The sequence below is a fragment of the Pipistrellus kuhlii genome, unplaced genomic scaffold, assembly GCF_014108245.1.
Source record: "Pipistrellus kuhlii isolate mPipKuh1 unplaced genomic scaffold, mPipKuh1.p scaffold_m20_p_8, whole genome shotgun sequence".
Classification (NCBI taxonomy): Eukaryota; Metazoa; Chordata; class Mammalia; order Chiroptera; family Vespertilionidae; genus Pipistrellus; species Pipistrellus kuhlii.
Genome location: NW_023425584.1, coordinates 14573941 through 14591717, shown reverse-complemented (window position 1 = coordinate 14591717; position 17777 = coordinate 14573941). Strand labels below are relative to the sequence as shown.

The 17777-nt window shown below is 40.0% G+C and overlaps 1 protein-coding gene across 2 annotated transcripts in view; it reads left to right on the top strand.

The window, feature by feature from the left end:
* The window catches only part of SGCD (sarcoglycan delta), a 415700-nt gene that overhangs the window by 134140 nt on the left and 263783 nt on the right, over positions 1-17777 (top strand). The window lies entirely within an intron of this gene.

Genomic DNA, 17777 nt, shown 5'->3' with positions numbered 1-17777 from the left:
AAAAATATTATTTATTTACTTCAGAGAGGAAGGGAGAGGGAGGGAGGGAGGGAGGGAGGGAGGGAGGGAGAGAGAGAGAGAGAGAGAGATATCAATGATGAGAGAGAATCATTGATTGGCTGCCTCCTACCACTCTGGGGACTGAGCCCCATGTTACATGTGTTGGCTCAGTAATAGCTGGCACCATGCTAGAGGAGGTAGCATGGCAATGGAATCATACTGTTAGAAGGGCCCTTGGGAATTACCTGGTTCCATGGTTTCTCAAATCTTCTTAAATCAGATTTTCTGAGATTAGAGTAGGGGAATCCCTCTATTTTTAAAAGCTCTCTGAGAGATTCTGTTGAAGCCAGCCAGACACTGGTCCATAGAACTGAGTTTGTTTAACACTGTCATGACTAGACTATTATAGACTGCATGGGTGCCATTTATAGCATTGCTAACAGATGCCAGCCAGATGTGGTGATGGAGACCCTCCCTGCCCTGGGGGGAAGCTTGGAGTGTTATTTCTCAAGTCAAGCCTCCTCAGATTGGGCAAAATTTGTATCTCTATACTTTCTTTGTAACCCATAGCCATTGTCATAGTAGCTTAAGCCACATTTGAGGGTGTAGTGGTAGTTGGTGCAGAAGTGAGGTGAAGGGAAGGAAATATAGGTAGAAGTAATTAGGAATGCTGGGATGCATCCTTAATCTACTGAAAGCTGAATCTCAGTTTGCCCATCTGTGAAATGGGATCAGATGCCTCGTAAGTGTTTTCTAGTTATTACAATACATGATTTTTATAATTCTAAGGCTCTTCCATTTCTTTTTTAAAAATATATATTTATTTCAGAGAGAAAGCCAGAGGGAAAGGAATAGGAACATAGAAACATCAATGATGAGAGGGAATCATTGATTAGCTGCCTTCTGCCCCCACTCTCAACTGGGAAAGGAGTTCACAACCCAAGCATATGTCCTAACAGAGAATTGAACTGTGACCTCCTGGGTCAACACTCAACTACCGAGCCACACAGGCCAGAAAAGCTCTTCCATTTCTTTATGAATGCCTTAGTCTTTCTTTCCCAAAGCTGGGCATCTTGAATTATTTTATCTACCCTCATCCCTTTCTGTGCTATTCTCTTTCTTTTTCTCTGAACACATTCTAGTTAACCTCCTCCTGAGAAAAATGTAGTTCTCTAAACTCAATTCCAGTCATCTGACCAGTCCTTGTTTCACTAAGAAGTCAACATACATCTGTTAACCTAAGGCACATGTGTCAAACACAAGGCCCGTGGGCCAAATCCGTCCCGCCAGGCCTTGCAATATGGCCCGCACCGCGCTGTCATCACTGCACTCCGCTGCGTTTCCATCACAATGACAGTTTATGACTGTTCAGTAAACCATTCGGCCCACGATTTAGGCTGGATTTTAGATTTTGGCCCCTTCTCTGATTGAGTTCGACACCCCTAAAAGGGGAAGAGGACGATAGCAAGAAAGGAGAATGGGATAATCTAGTAGCAGAAGGATAATGGTTATATTGTGACCTGAGAACTGGCTCTGAGCCTGGGCTGTGATCCTAGCTGTGTGACCTTGGGCGGGTCACTTCACCTCCATGTGCCACAGTTGTAACATCTTGAAAATGGACATGATAGTATGTACCCCTTAGTGTGTCATGAAATTGTGTATGTGTAATAATGCACTTAGCATGAAGAATTTAGTAATTTGGCTTTCTATACTTCAGTATTGACCAAGATGGCATGAGGCAAAGAATGAAATAGGCAGATGATAAAGTGAGACAATTGTTAGAGGAGAGGATATTTCGCACTGACTCATCCAGCTTGCTTTTTCTTTCTGCGTTGCCCAAATTTCTCTGCAGTGTCCGCTGTCCCCTCTCTTTCACCTTTGCTGCTACACAGAAAGGTGGTCTTCTTCATTATTGCTTCAAATCCCTGCTGCCAAGTGTGAGCCGCCTTCTAGAAAGGTGGCCATGTAAGCAGTGGCCCTGGCCTGCCTGTCAGACAGGTCTGTGGGGCAGGAGGAGGTGTGTGTCGCCACGGTTCACTACGTGTGTGAATCCTGCGAGATTGCTTTGCTTGGAAATCTTGGCCACTGGCCATCCTAATGGAGCTCAGGTGTGTGGGTGGACGCGGAAGCGATGGCTTTATTCTTCCCTTGAACCGATAAATGCAGTGGCACCTATTAAATAGCGAGCACAGCTTCCTGATAAAGACTCTATTGCCGGGGATTAGAAACTCTCTCCTTGTTCAAACCACTTTTCCTGGCCGGGGTGATAAAATCAGACTCTCCTGTGAGCACCCTGGTTTCCAAATAATGCATTTCTGAATTCCTGGAAACCCCACAGTTCCTTGCAGGGGTCCATGTATTCAGCCACTGGAACTGCTCTCCTTGAGCCCAAGTAAGAAAGTATCAGGGTTAGCTCCTTTCTCCAAGAAAATCATTCCGCACCTCCCCATTCCCCTGACTCAGGCTGGGTGTGGGGTCTGGGCATGAAAGCGGACTGCTTAAAGCCTGAGATGGCCAAGAAACCACCCCTCACTGTCCCTTTCCTTCCTGCTCTTCCCTTCTTCCATCTCTCTTGTTCTGTATTCTGTCTAGCTCTTTCCTTCTATTTTTTTTTTTAATTACATCCTATCTTCCTGTTGCCAGTTTCTCTCTTTGTTACTGCTTAGTAGATGCTTACCAAAGTCTCCTGCTTGTCTCAGTGGTCACGAGTGCTGGTCATAGACCCGAGTCTGAGCTGCATTACTTCTACCACGTAATGAAAAGCATTAGCTCCAAACATTGGCCGTGATCATGTAAGGTTTGTGGTCTCCCTTCTGTCATTGAAGACCCTGCTCCTGGTGTATTGCAGGCTGAGGATGCCAATGGTGGGTCACAAACTGGCAATCAATCCATGGCTGGTCGGTAGACATAATTTGGGGTAGCTATTTAATTGACTTAGTTACAGAGTATTTAAACATACTGAGCTATTACGTACAAAGGTATATGACAGAAAAGGCTGAAGATGAGCATTCCTGAACTGATTCTCGCCGCAGCAGTTGGTGGGATGTGGGCAGCTCCTGTTCCTCTGAGAGGGGCTGTGCCCGTGTCATCGACCCCCACCTTCCTTATCTGTAGGTGTTTTCACAAGTAAGCTCTCAATAGCCCTTCTGGTCTGAACTGCAGCATGTATACATCTGAGTGACCTTTTCCCCCTAATTATTTCAAGGGTGGTACATATAGTACCATTATAGATGCATATATGTGAATGGATACCAAGTACTTAGCACACTGTGTAGTAACTTTTAGGTATTATTATCACCATGTTTGTTTCTGGATACTTTGATGTAAAAAAAATACAAATGATCATGACTAGAAATGAAATGAAGAGCATTTCCTTTTAGACAGTAGATTTCTCTGCAAGTTTTTGAGAGCTCAGATAATTGCTAAGGAACCTTACCAAACATAGTTGTCAAGGGAGCATCTCCTGGGTCGATGCTAATTTTATAGAACTATTGAATCACTATAAAAGGAGGTATCTAATGTGTTGTAGCTGTTTTTCATGGTGTTATAAAAGCTAATGGGTTTTAGAGACATATCAAAAATGGTTTATTACCTGAAAAGGAGGGGGAGGAGGGTGGAATGCACCCTGGTTGAAATTTAGTAGTTGCTCAATAAGTATTTGATGAATCAACTTAAAATTAATACCCAATTTGAGGAATTCTAGCTTGAAATGTTACAAAAACATTTTTCAATAAGTAATTTTACTGTCTGACCACGTATACACACATGGCTATATCTGGTAGCATTGAACACGAGAACTGAGAGAACAGGCTTTTCAGCCAGATTATTTAACAAACTCTTTGTTTAAATTCTTTAACAAGCTAAGTGACTTAGTCTCTCTGCTGCTCAGTTGCCTCCCCTGTGAATCGAGGGTATTGATGATACCTATCTCATCAATATATGTGTGTGAAGATTAAACAAGTTCAGGAAAGCATTTAGCAGAGTGCCTGGCACATAGTAACCATTACTCAAGTGATGGTCATTGGTTTTGTGTGCTTCCTTTGGGTTAGGAAGCTGATGGTTTTGTTGTGGTTTGCCTTTGGGTGTTGTTCAGAAAGCCTATGTACGGTGTTTGATTAAAATGATGTCTAATAGCAGTTTAAGGGGGAAAGACTGGACTGTGGAGTTTGTGGGAAGCATGCTGGTTTTCAGTGTAGCTTTCTTTGGCCTCGTCACTACTTTACTCTGTGACCTTGTTAAGCCACGTCAGCTCCCTGAATCGGGCTTTCTCAGCTGTTAGTTTTTGAACTTTGCATTGTTCATGCTCCTTTCAAGCTCTGTGCCTCCTTCTCTGATTTTATGTGTTTGAGTCATGCTTATCATTACTTTATTACACAGCTTGGTCCCCAAATCACAGAAGAGCTGTGGTGACTGGCTTGACAGGGAGGGTCATTATCTGTTCTGGGTAGAATCATTTATGGGGATTTAAGAAGCTTGGACCTTGTACAACACAGAGATGGCTAGTTAAAATGGGCCTGCCGCTCCTATACAGAATGCTGGCCATAGGCAAAGACATGATGGGGAGAGGCAGTGCTCTTTGCTTATGAAAATGACACTATTAAAATACATTTTGTGGTCAGGTTTTTGAAATGATTGTTCCTGTTCAGGGGTATTCAATTTATATATATTTTTTCTGATCTTCAACTTGCAGCATCAAGGACTATGTTTAAAATGATGCCTGAGTTGTGCACAGCCAAATCTTCAGTGACTTTCAAGTCATTGCTCAGATATTAGCGTCTCCATGAGGACAGCCTTTCCCATGCTTTTAACGTTTGAAACTGCTCTGCTCCCCAACCCACAGCACTGCGTATCCCCCTTTTTCTTGTTTTTCTTGTTATCCCCACTCTCTTTCTCACTTTTGTTCTTGTTTTTCCCCCATAGCACTATTCTCTGTAACAGAAGTTTCAAACATGGTTTTCATTTTTGTTACTGCCTCTCTCATCACTGCCTCCTACCACAGCCATAAAATGTGGGAAGGGGGAGGGTGTAATCTGTGTTTTTGCTCATTTGTATTCCAGATGCCTAGAATAGAGCCATGGGAGGGTCTGAAGGAAAACATGAATCTGTCAGGTGGTGGCCGTGTTCATACATTACACACAAAATACATACCAAGATGGTAATTCTAAATACCTTGTATCATATTCAGGGAAATTCAAGTCTTTGCCTCATTCTGTATGAAATGGAAAGAAAATTGAGCCTGAGTTTGAGTCCAGACCCTAACCAACTTACTGGTTTGGAATCCTTCAGAACATTTGTTCATTTCTTAGACCTCAGTATCTTAATTAAAAAAAAAAATGTTTTGAAATACTTTTAATCATATTGATCCCCTAGAATGTTGTCAGAAAAGTCTGAGCCCATATATCTGAGAATGACTAGTACAAATATGTATGTGTGTTTCAAAACTATATTTCTATCTGAAACTATTTCAACTGGCACCTCACACATCTAAATCTCTAGAACAGTAAGAATTAATATTTATAGTTATGCAGAAATATCTTCCAATTCATCAAAGATAACTTTTTAAAATATATTTTACTGATTTTTTACAGAGAGGAAGAGGGAGGGATAGAGTTAGAAACATCGATGGAAGAGAATCATCCATCAGCTGCCTCTTGCACACCCCTCCTACTGGGGATGTGCCCACAACCAAGGTTCATGCCCTTGACTGGAATCAAACCTGGGATCTTTCAGTCCGCAGGCTGATGCTCTATCCATTGAGCCAAAGCAGACTCGGCAAAGATTACTATTTTAAATTTATATGTAAGGGATGTTGTACTTTGGAAGATAACTTTAATAATAACATCTAATTATTGCTTATTTAATAGAAAGCAATGGATATACACACATGCACTAACACACGCACTTAGATCTAGCAATTCAGTTTCTCAGGGCTTCTGTGAGATGTATATTTGGACCTATGTGAAAGATACATGTTCCATTGCTATGGCTTTCAATAATACCGATATGCAGGAGACTTAAACATTTCATCTCTATGCCCCATCTTCCCGCTGAATTCCAGTAGTACTTTGAAGTGGCTTTGTGACACCACCCTGGTGGATTCTTCTATGCATTTCTAAATCAATGTGACGAAACGGAGCTATCTTCCTCTGCACACTCCGTTTGCCTCCTGCCCCAGAGCCTACTTATCTCCTATGCCGCCCATCCTGATGAATGGCAGCATCGCTCACCTCGCTGCTCAGCCAGAACCTTGGCATTCTCCTTGACTCCTGTCCTTTTCTTGCATTCACTCTATGTCCTGGGGCAGCAGTAAAATCCTGTTAGCTCTACCTTCCAAATAGATTTCTAATAGGGCAATTCAACACCTTCTCCCTCACCTCTACCCTGGTCTGGGCTATTCTCTCTGGGCAAGAGTAGTACTTACAGACCCCTGGTTTCTCCACCTGCACCCTCGTCCCCTGCAGTCTGTTCTTTAGAGAGGCAGCTGGAATGATCCCAAAGTGACAAACTCATCATCTCACGCCTGTGCCCAGTTCTCTGGAAGTTACTCTTACAATCAGTATCCTTCCTGTGGCTTCTAAGAGCACATATGCAACCCTTCTGCCTGCTCTTCCAGCTCATTTTCATATACTCGCCCCCTAGCCACACTGAACTTTAAACATGCCCAATGAGCCCCTCCCCACTAGGGCCTTTACCCCGCAGTTACTGTTTCTTCTGACTGGAGTTCTCTCTCCCTACATCCTCATGTTTTACTCTCTTGCTTGTTTGTGGTTTTGGGTATTGTTGTTGTTTTCCCCTCAAATCTCTCTACTACAGAGAGAGTTACCCTGACGGTCCTGTGGACAGGAGCAACCCCTCCGCCCATCCCACCATCTGTCTGTCCCTTTTCCCAGCTTTAATTTTTTTTAAATATATTTTTATTGATTTTTTTTTTTTTGCAGAGAGGATGGGAGAGGGATAGAGAGCTAGAAACATCGATGAGAGAGAAACATCCATCAGCTGCCTCCTGTACACCCCCTCTGGGAGTGTGCCCGCAACCAAGATACATGCCCTTGACCAGAATGGAACCTGGGACCCTTCAGTCCACAGGCTGACGCTCTATCCACTGAGCCAAACCGATCTCGGCCCAGCTTTACTTTTATCTTCATAAAACTTACTCCCAAGAGTAGGTATAGAAAGTTATGTCTGCTTGTTTGCTTGTTTATCATATCCTCCACTTGAATATAAGGTCCACGAGTCAGGAATCTGTCTTTTCACTGCCAAACGCCTAGTGCCAGAACAAGGTAATACCTGATAAATATTTATCCCTTTGAACAAACATTGGTAACAGAAAATTACTGTAAACAACATCAATATTCATCATTAAGGAGTTGGTTAAGTTAAATATCATGTATCCAGACAATTTCAAACTAACTTAAAAGTATATTTCTGTAGGTTTTTAAGGGACTATCACTAAACTATGTTGGTAAGTGGGCCAAGTTAGATTTGGAAGAATAAAGAGCATAAAATATGCTCTTGTTTGTGTAAAAAGGAAAATTTAAACATGGGTGCACGCACTGAATGTGTATATTGAATTAGGCCACGGTGTGTACTTAGCATTTCTGTAAGGATAAGAAAAAAGCTGCTGGTAGTTGCCTTTTGGGAGGAGGGCTTAACGTGTGGATGAAAAAGGAATGTTCTTAACTGTACGCTCTTTGGTTCTTTTAAATACATGCAATTGTCTAATTTTTTCAGTGAAAATTCTTCAACACTTGCATATAAAAATTATTAGCAAAATAAAATAAGAAATAGCTAACTTTTAAATCCCAATGTTTGTTTAAATAGAACATGCCATTTCTGGATCATTTCCCATAAACAGGCATTTACTTTTCTTTATGAATTTTACAAAAACGGTTGTTGATTATTCTATCAAAACTACAAGTAATGAGTTTGTTACAATTGTATAAATTGTGCCAAACATCAGCAATCCAAGACTAATGCTTTATATGGATGGCTGAATGAAAACAACTCTTGAAGGCGGATAGTTTTAAATCAAAGACCTCAAAATTAACACGGCTAATGGAAAACTATTTATATGCCAAGATAATCCAAAGTGACTCAGACTCCACAACAAACTCTAGAAACTGTAATGACCCTGTGAAGGAACTTGTGCCTGCTATTTATGTGAACTGGTTTCAATCATATACAGTGATCTAATTCATACTTGCTTTTAAATGCATTGGAAAATTTAACATACGTCATTGTCAATAAACTCTAGCTTACTTGATTGGTATTACATGTCTTATTTATAAATAAGGTACATAGTTATTATTAGTCTGGCAGTATTAATTCTTTACTCCTTGCCATCACTTATAAGGTTTGGTATCATTGGTCTGCAGTCTGTCTATAAACATCCTGTATCCTTTCCTCTGGACTCATTCAGAGCCATCCTTGCCAGCCATCCTGCTTAACCTGAGCATTATTTTAAGGCCAAATACTGGCTGTGTCTATCCTCTGTTGGAAAACTCATTCCACCCCAAGGCATCACCTAAATTGTCACTTGGTTAGAATGGCCTTTTGTGACCAGATTGGGTTGCCCTTCGTTCTCTGTCACAAAACCTTCTTTGTTTCCTTCCCGATCACTCACTGTAGTTCTAATTGTTTCTTCCATTTATACATTTATTGTTCATATCTCTTATTAAACACAGGCTTGATGAGGGTAGAAATATCCTATTCATCCATGGAAAGACCTAAGTATTGCCAGGATATACTATGGTACCTGGCACGTGGTAGGTGTCCAAAATAATTTTTTCTGTTGAAATATTGGAGATTTTCCTGAAGGCCAGGTGCATTTTCATGTTACTATGTAACTGTACATAGAATTACACTCATTGGCACTCCCATAAATTCCCTTATGGAAAAGGATTGTGAAGCCTAATGGGTAAAAGAGGCAAGTAAGCATTAGTCAAATGCCTGTCAGTACTTCCTTGCTTCAGTTCTACCCAATTTGAAGAGTGGATCTTGGCCCAAACAATATTACAGGCCCCAAAGAACATCAGGAAACTTGATGGCCTTGATGTGTCTTTAGAAGCATACTGATTACTTTTTAAAATATCCCTCAAAACATAACACATTCTTACACATGTTGATAATACATGCTGGAACTGTTTTTCCAGATATCTCTTATTTTGGAGGATTAAGAGGAAAACATTCATTGTCCCGAAGAAGAACGATGCAGAAACAAAAACACTGAGTGCAGACACAAAGGGACGGCTTCTAACAGTATCATTCTAGCATGTGTGCTCAGCTGTACCAAGTATCACAGCATGTATGTTTCTGCCAAAGACCTTCCATCATTTTTACGTCAACTGGTGAAATGTAGGAAAGGGGGCAATACAAGGTTTTCTAGTTGCTATTTGGTGCCAACCAGCCTAAGGAAGGGAACCCACACTGTATAAAAATATATGATGACTTAAGTAAGATCAAGCCAGTTTCTGCATTAGGATTTCAAAGACGGGTCAAAGACATGGTGCTCATCATTTTGAAGCTCAGTGTAGGTGAGCCTTAAGCGAGATGTGTAATGCAGCTTCCTTCATTAGAGGAGCAACAGCCACAGGGTCCGGGACCACTGAGGGTGGGCCTAATTCAAGGATTCTGGTGATAACTTCACATGATCGTGAGATTTGTGCAGATCCCTCTGGTGGCTCCTATGACTGATATTGGGTTTTGATAAGGAAAAACTTGCATAGGCATAAGAAAGTCACTAAGGGGTGGGTGGTGGTTGCAGTGGCTGAGGTGAAACAAGGCCACACAGACTAAAAGGAGGTTCTTCACAAGTCCAGTTCATCAGAGTGGGTCTTCTCCTTGAAGCTCTCACATTAAGCTAGCCTTAGGCCTTGATTCCATAATGGTATGTGATCCCAGGTTTGAACATTTGAATGAATTTATGGCTCTCAAAATCATATTTTAATAGTACACCCATCAGAATGACTTTTTTTTTTGAAACCTCACATCTATTATATTTGGCAACTATTTGTTATAGGTGGAGTTTATTATGAAATTGACTTGAACTATTGGTATTTGTTCCCTACTTAATAGCAAAGCAACAGTAAGTTTCATTATATTCCTTCTTTGAAAAATATAATGCTATTGCATTTTGTGTAGGAGAAACAAATTATCTTTAAGTCAACTGGATTTGGTGATAAACAGGTGAACTCTGAAAATAGCCTCATGAAAGAGTAGAGTAATGCTTTGGATTTAAGCCTTAACATCGGTATGATCGCATGTGCCTTTGAAGAGAGAGTTGTGTAAGCTGTCATTCCTTTGATTCTCATCTCACAGCTGTTTACTTATTGCTGGAGTATATGCTTTGCTGTTCAGCAGTGGCCTGATTTTTATTCATTTATTGAACAAGAGTATATACTAAGGTAGATAGATAGAAGATAGATAGATAGATAGATAGATAGATAGATAGATGATAGATAAATAGAAGATAGATGAATAGATAGATAGATAGATAGATAAATAGAAGATAGATGAATAGATAGATAGATAGATAGATAGATGGATGAAAGATAGATATTCATACATACCATTTTTAGGTGCTCCTGGTGTTCAGAGAAGTTCTAAATACTTAGTAAATTTTGGGATATATTCAGAGAGATGACTATGTGACTGTAAAATATGTTGGGTAACAATGTAAAATTATTCCCAAAATCTGATGGAAAGCACTTTCTGTCTTATCATTCTCAAGAAAAGACTGTGTTTGAGTAGATGGACTCCTTTTTAATATCCACATGTCTGATAAATCCCCACAGATGCAAGTAGGCCTCTTACAAGGGCATGTTATACTGGTTAAGAATAATTTTGCCGAATTTTTTAACTTTTGGGAGTGTTTTAATGTATGATCGGTGTAGAGGAATAGAAAAATCGGTGTAGAAAAAGTCTACTGAATGCCATTAAACAACATATATTTATTTCTCACCTGTTCTGGTCCAGGTGCTGTTGCTATTATAAATCAGGTTATCACTCCCTTGTTTCAAATTCTGCCAAGGATTTTCATAAACTTTTCAAAAACTGGTTCTGTCTTTGTACCCTGGTCTCAAAGATCCAGCATCATCTCGCTCCAAGCCAACTTTTTCAGCCTCATCTCATGCCCGTTTCCACTTTACTCACCACAGACAGTCACACAGACCTTGTCCACAATGGGGACTTTGCTTTATTTCCTCTGTCTGGAATTTGTTTTCATCCCAGCCTTCACCTCAATGTCTTTTTTTTATCCTTCAAGTCTCAGCTTAAATGTTACATCCTCAGAGAGTTCTCTGTTGATGAGTCTATAAAATATCTTTCATCCTCTGATGTTCTCTTTAACATTATCGGATATATTGCAGTGAAAACACTTCACAGCATTCATGTGGTCTCTATGCATTTACTATTAATTTCCCCCCCACTGCCATGGCTATGAGCTTCATAAATGCAGTGTAATTCTAATTATTTGTGATATCTTGAGACCCTTTGCCCAATAAGTAGAATTTGACCAATGATCAGTAATTATTTGATGAGGGAGTATATGGATGAGAGATATTTAGACAGGTCCAGTTTGAGATGGAAATGAGAATTCAGATGGTAAGATGAGTTTCGTTATCAATAGAAGCACACAATGAAACCATGGCCCTGAACATTGTCTCCGAGATGAGAGATAACACTAAGTCTTAATGTGAACTTGGAAGAAAGAGGCAGGGAGGAGAGGTTGGAAAAGCAGATAGTAATCACTGAAATAAATAAGAAACCATGGACCTGCATTGTCATCAATGCCAAAAGACAAACTTTCCAGATGGAAGGGAGAAGTTGGCAAGATCCAATACTTCAGAAAGGCCCTTGCTGGTTTGGCTCAGTGGATACAGCATTGGCCTTCAGACTGGGGGTCCCAGGTTCAATTATGGTCAAGGGCACATGCCCAAGTTGTGGGCTCAATCCCCAATATGGGTATGGGGCATGGAGGAGGCATCCTATCAATGATTCTCTAATCGTTAATGTTTCTCTCTCTCTCCCTCTCCCTTGCTCTCTGAAACCAATATATATATTTTTTTTACAAACTACAGAAAGTCCAAGAAAAATGGACATTAAGAAAAGTTCATTGAATTCTGATCAGGGTCATCACTAGTGATTTTTAGTGGTTAATTTATGTGGATGGATGAGAATATGAAATTTTTAGAGATTGCTAGGGCATCAATGAGAGTAAAAGTAAGTAAGAGGTAGAGAGGGTAATAAAGGTAAGTTAAGATCTTTTTAATGGCAGGAAAGATCTGTTCACATTGAAAAAACCAAGATACCAAAGGCTGCAAAGAGCATAATATTCAATATATTACTGAAAGGGGAGGATGGAAATGAAAACTCCAGGGTAGAAATGCAGCAAAAATCTGAAAGAAGGCCAAGTATATATGGGAAGAAGATGGGTCACCCAGTGAAAAATAACAGAAGTATAGGCAAAAATGGGCCAGGGTACTTTTCTGTAATGGATCTAAATTCGTGTTCTGGAAGCATACTGTCTGGGCCATTATTATCAGGATCACTTCTGGTGCTTGTTAAAAATAGAGGTTTTTGAGGTGCACCCAGACTTACTAAATTAGAATCTTTTGGTGCGATGCCTAGGAGTCTGCATTTAATCAATACCCTGGAGTGTTGCTTATACATTCCAAAGTCTGAAAGTCACTTGCACTGGAAAATCACTTGGCCATCTTTCACATTTTTGCTGCATTTCTACCTTGGAGTTTTCATTTCCAGCCTCCCATCCAGCTCAGCTAGGCAGTGCTGGGCAGTGGTGGTGTTACACTGAGGTTTCAGTGTATGCTTGGGGTTCCTTGTGGAGGGGCCAGAGGGGGATCCAGGTTTTGTGAGGTCTGAAGCTTAAACAACATACAGGGCTGTTTTAAGGGGAAAGAAACCTGAAGAATTAGAAGTACAATCTTAAGTTAAACACATGAATATTTATTTGGAATGAGAAAGAAATTTAAATTATTAATTATAGAAGATGGCATATCATAAAATCCAGAAAAAATAATATTAATAATTAACTGACATACTTTTTCTACAGTTTTTGGTTGCTTAGTCTCTTCATATGACAGCTATTGGGCACTATCACATTCTGTACAGACAATGGAAAAGATCATTGTTTATTGAAATTGATCATTTCAATAGAACTTCCTTTTTAAAATGTAGATGGTCGTGATACATAAAGCACTCAACTTTACATACAAAATAGAGACACAGTGCACATAACCTGCAAACACAAGAATTTTGATTAATTCTATTTTCTGTGTCCCATTTTAAAAAAGAAAAGAAAAATGGTGCGGTGATTTATAATTATACTAGTAGCCCTGTGCGTGAATCAGTGCACCAGTAGCTCACCAGTAGCTCTATAGCTGTTGCCCTGCCCTCCTGTAGCTCCCCCCTTCAGCCTTCCTCATAGCTTGCTGCCTTGCCCACTCCTGTAGCTCTTTGCCACCCACTTGTAGCTAACTGCTCCACCCTCTTGCTGACCCATGATCCAAGGTCATTTGTTACATTTCATGGTGTAACAACCATTTGCATATTACATCTTTATTATATGGGATATGCTGAATTGAGTATAACCTTGACAGGAGAGAATTTCTGTTTTGACTAGGTGTCACTGAGGATTGAATCCTGCTTTTGAAATTTTACATGACAAGCTTTTGACTTTTCTACTACCCACCTATTTCTGGAGCTGGCCACTATAGGAGATGTTTATATAGCAATGTGTCTTTTGGTCCTGCACCTTCATTACACCATGCTTGGTGAGTTGGCACCAAGGGTGAAATAATTCCTGAAAGACACTTCTATACCAGGGAGCTTGCAATAATGTACTTCTACAGGGAAGTGTCTGCAAACCATATATATATATATATATATATATATATATATATATATATATATATATATATATATATATATATATACCATTGCACCCAAACTATTTGAACCCCTAATTTAATTTCCTGTTAGTTAGACCTCCAGAAAGCATGCAATTCGTCCAAAGTCAGACAACATAAAAGGAAGTTGAAGAAGGGTCTACCGTAGCTGCTTTGGCTCTCATATCAATGTTTTTCTCTGTGTGTGTGTGTGTGTGTGTGTGTGTGTGTGTCTTTTTCTCCTTCTCTCTTTATCTCCCTCTCCCCTCCTTCTCTTTCATCTGTCTAAAAAAATTAATGGGAAAAAATATCCTCAGGTGAGGATTAACAACAACAACAAAAATTAAAAGTATAATGCTGGCAATGCATTATTATAGCCCCTCCCAGGGCCAAAAAAGGGCCTGAGCAAGGGAGGACCTGAAACTTCAACTTCATTCTCTGGACAGCAAACTTCTTGTGAATCAAAGAGAAATACAGATTGAAGATTGTCTTTCCTCTGACATTTTTAACATGACCACATGTTGTGTGTGTGTGTGTGTGTGTGTGTGTGTGTGTGTATGTGTGTGTTACTAGAAAAATTACTGTACTCAGCATATCTAAATTGTCCCTTTCCAGGCAGGGTTATTGACAACAGATGTTTCCATTACAGTATGTTTGGCTGACAAGGCTCCTTATTGCAGTCATTCTTAGAAAATTGCTCACTGCCTTCCCTGTTCCATAACCTATTGATGGGTCAAGTGATCTATCTTAATTTTAGAGTTGCAGACTGGAGTTTATTGTTTCATTTAGCTCTTGTAAGCAGACAAGGAGTGTGCTGGAGAAAGAGGAGCCCTCAAAAGATAGGGAAAGACCACAGCATCAGGCATCAGAGAATCTGCGTTCTGAACCCTGCTCAGCTTATAATTCGCTTAGTGACTTGAAAGGGAGCTACCTTCGCAAGTCAGTAAATGTGTCAGCAACATCAGTGGTTTCTAGGAGTCCAAGGGTTCTGCAGAGGTGCTTCAAGAGTGGGTCATCCCTCATCCTTGCTCTTTTGCTGTTTTATGTGTTAGAGTAGAGTTTGTTTTAAGATTTTTTTTTCTCAAAATGGTTGGACTGTGGGGAATAAAAGAAGGCCATTTTTTATTTTTTTTATTTTACAAAAATCCCAAACACTTGAAATGACCTGGGAAACTTTTTAACAGTGCTAATTCCATCACAGAGCTCAGATTTTGAATTTGTTCAAAGTTTCTTTTGAATCCTGCTGCACTGAGAGACATTATTCTACACCAGTGGTAAGCAACCTTGTCTACACTTTAGGATCATTTGGGAAGTTTTTAAAATGCTGACCATTGTGACTGTTATTTAATTGACTTGAGCATAGAGATTTTGGTTATCTCCTCAGTGGTCTCTGGTGGGCATCAGAATTGAGAACCCATAGTGGAAATAATCACTGAATTCTGACAAGTTCTAACAACCTGTGTATGAAAAAAAAAAAAAAAGTAGAAGTGGGCTGTCCCTCTCCCCAGTCTCTTATAGATATTTATTGAACACGGCATTTCTGTTTTATAGCTAAGCTATGTCATTCTCTCATTGGTTGGGGCAAGTGTCAGAGGAAAGACAGCTGGTGTGGGGGATACGTCTAGCTTCTGGACACTCATGAGTGAAGAATTTCTTGCTATTCACCATACCCACAAGAATCAGGGATTGTTATTCTTGTGAGACATACCGTGTAGCCATGCACAAGTGGGTCAGATTCTCTACTTTTAAACCAGGTTATTCATAAACTTAGTTGATTGGAATCAAAGAACATTTCAGATATGATTCCAAGAATCTGTGATCATTTCCTTAATTTATGGAATATAATTTCATAGAAAATCAAGACTTAATTTCCTTCAGACTCATATGGCATTTTCCCCCTCTTATTGAACTTTGTAAAAGGGCCAGTAAGTGATGATTTTGTGTTCCTATGTTGTCCTAATACGACCTTGACCTAAAGAATTGTAGGAGCTGAGTTACTAAATAGAGATTTTCATGCAGCATGAACTTCACAGCTGAGTTGGGAAACCATGCTTTGGGAGCCTCCAGAGGAAGTTTGCAAAGATACAAATAAGAACTTCCCTGGTGTTTGGCTTCAACTTTTGTGCATCCCCAAACAGCAGCGGATGTCACAGTGGGTGGGAAACCATTGACTCATTCATCATTTATAGTACATTTATTTCTTCACTTATTCAGTCCAGGCATATATATTTAAACATAGCCTCATACTAGGGCCTGGTTTCAGTGTTAGGGTCATGTTCAGAAATGAGACAGAAGTCAGAGAACTGTAAGTAAAAATTTGCTTGGTTTTTCAAGTGGAATGCCTCAAGGCCTGGAGTTCTAGGGGGTAAAGAGGGGTGGTTTTACACATCCATTTTAATGATTATCTAAAGTAATCATATTCTGCACTATCTGGAAAATGACCTAATAACCAAGGATGTGATTTTGGGGCCCACGCTTTGTCACCATGGTCACTCTGGTACCACATGCCTCTAATTTAATTGCGGCGGTTGAGTAAGATGAAAATAATCATGGAGGTCTTATTCTTAGGGAATGAAGTGTGCCTACCTGAGGACCAAATGGAGTAATAATCCCCAGATAAAGATTGTGTGGTAATTTGAATGGAGAAACTCAGTAGAGGTTCTGAGGGATGGTTCATGGCCAGGGGGATGATGTGCTCATTAGATGCTGTGCTGGAGTCCGTGGTATTACACTATGCACTTTAGTTTTAGCAAATCACCTTCCCTTATATTAGTCTGTTCTTTCCCATTTTGAATGATAAATGTTGGTGGCTTTGTTTAGATTTAATTTAAACTTTGGTTTGGTTTTATCATTTTATAGAAGTGATCATTTTACTCAGATTTGTGTTGGTACCTAACTAGTAGTGCTGGTAAAAAGATAATTTGTGTCAATAGCAGAGATTTGGAAAAGCATCCTTACTTTAAAGGAGGTTGGGATATTACTATTGGCAAATATTGTTCTGACTTATCTCACTCTGCTGTGATCACTGTTTAACTAGTTCATTTCTTCCATTAGCCTGCAAGCTCCTGGTAGACATGTGTACACTTTATTTGACTTTGAACTACTTTTGTGTTTATTAAATAAATGAATTGATTGATACAAATTAGAATTGTCTGACTCCTAAAGACTAAATTTAATGGTAGTGAGTTCTCTGTCAAGGGAAGCATGTAAGCACAGGCTATTACATATTGTTAAATATTCCTGGGTCAGGTGAGGTTTAATTTGAGTGCCATTCAACACTCCTTTGAATTTTGGAATAGAGAGATTATCAAAATTGTTACTTTTGCCACTGACTTTCTGGTAATTAAGAATGATTGCATTTGAGCCCTAGCTGGTCTAGCACAGGGGATAGTGTCAGCTGGATCCTGGGTTGGATTCTGGTCAAGGGCACATGCCGGGGTTTCAGACTCAATTCTCAGTAGGGGCTATGCTGGAGGGGCACCAGTTGATGATTCTTTCTCATCCTTGATGTTTCTATCCCTCTTTTTCCCTCTCCCTTTCTCTCTGATATCAGTTTAAAAATTTTTTTTTAAAGAATGATTGCATTTTAGGTCATTATCCCCCAAATAAATTACCTGAATGTTAATATCATAGCACTGCAGTAAACTGCTGGGGTTATTTCATTTCCTCAGATGAATTCCAAATTGACCCCTAGGACTTCAATAGATCTTAAGTGTCTTCCTCACAAAGATGTTGGATTCTTAGAGACCTTTGGGAATGGCTTCCTGGGGTCCCTTCCCTCCAAGGATACGTGTGGATGGGGAAGTCTACACACATCATGAGAGATGGCTGCGTGAACAGAGAGGGCTGGGCGAAGCAAACGTCCAGAGGAGC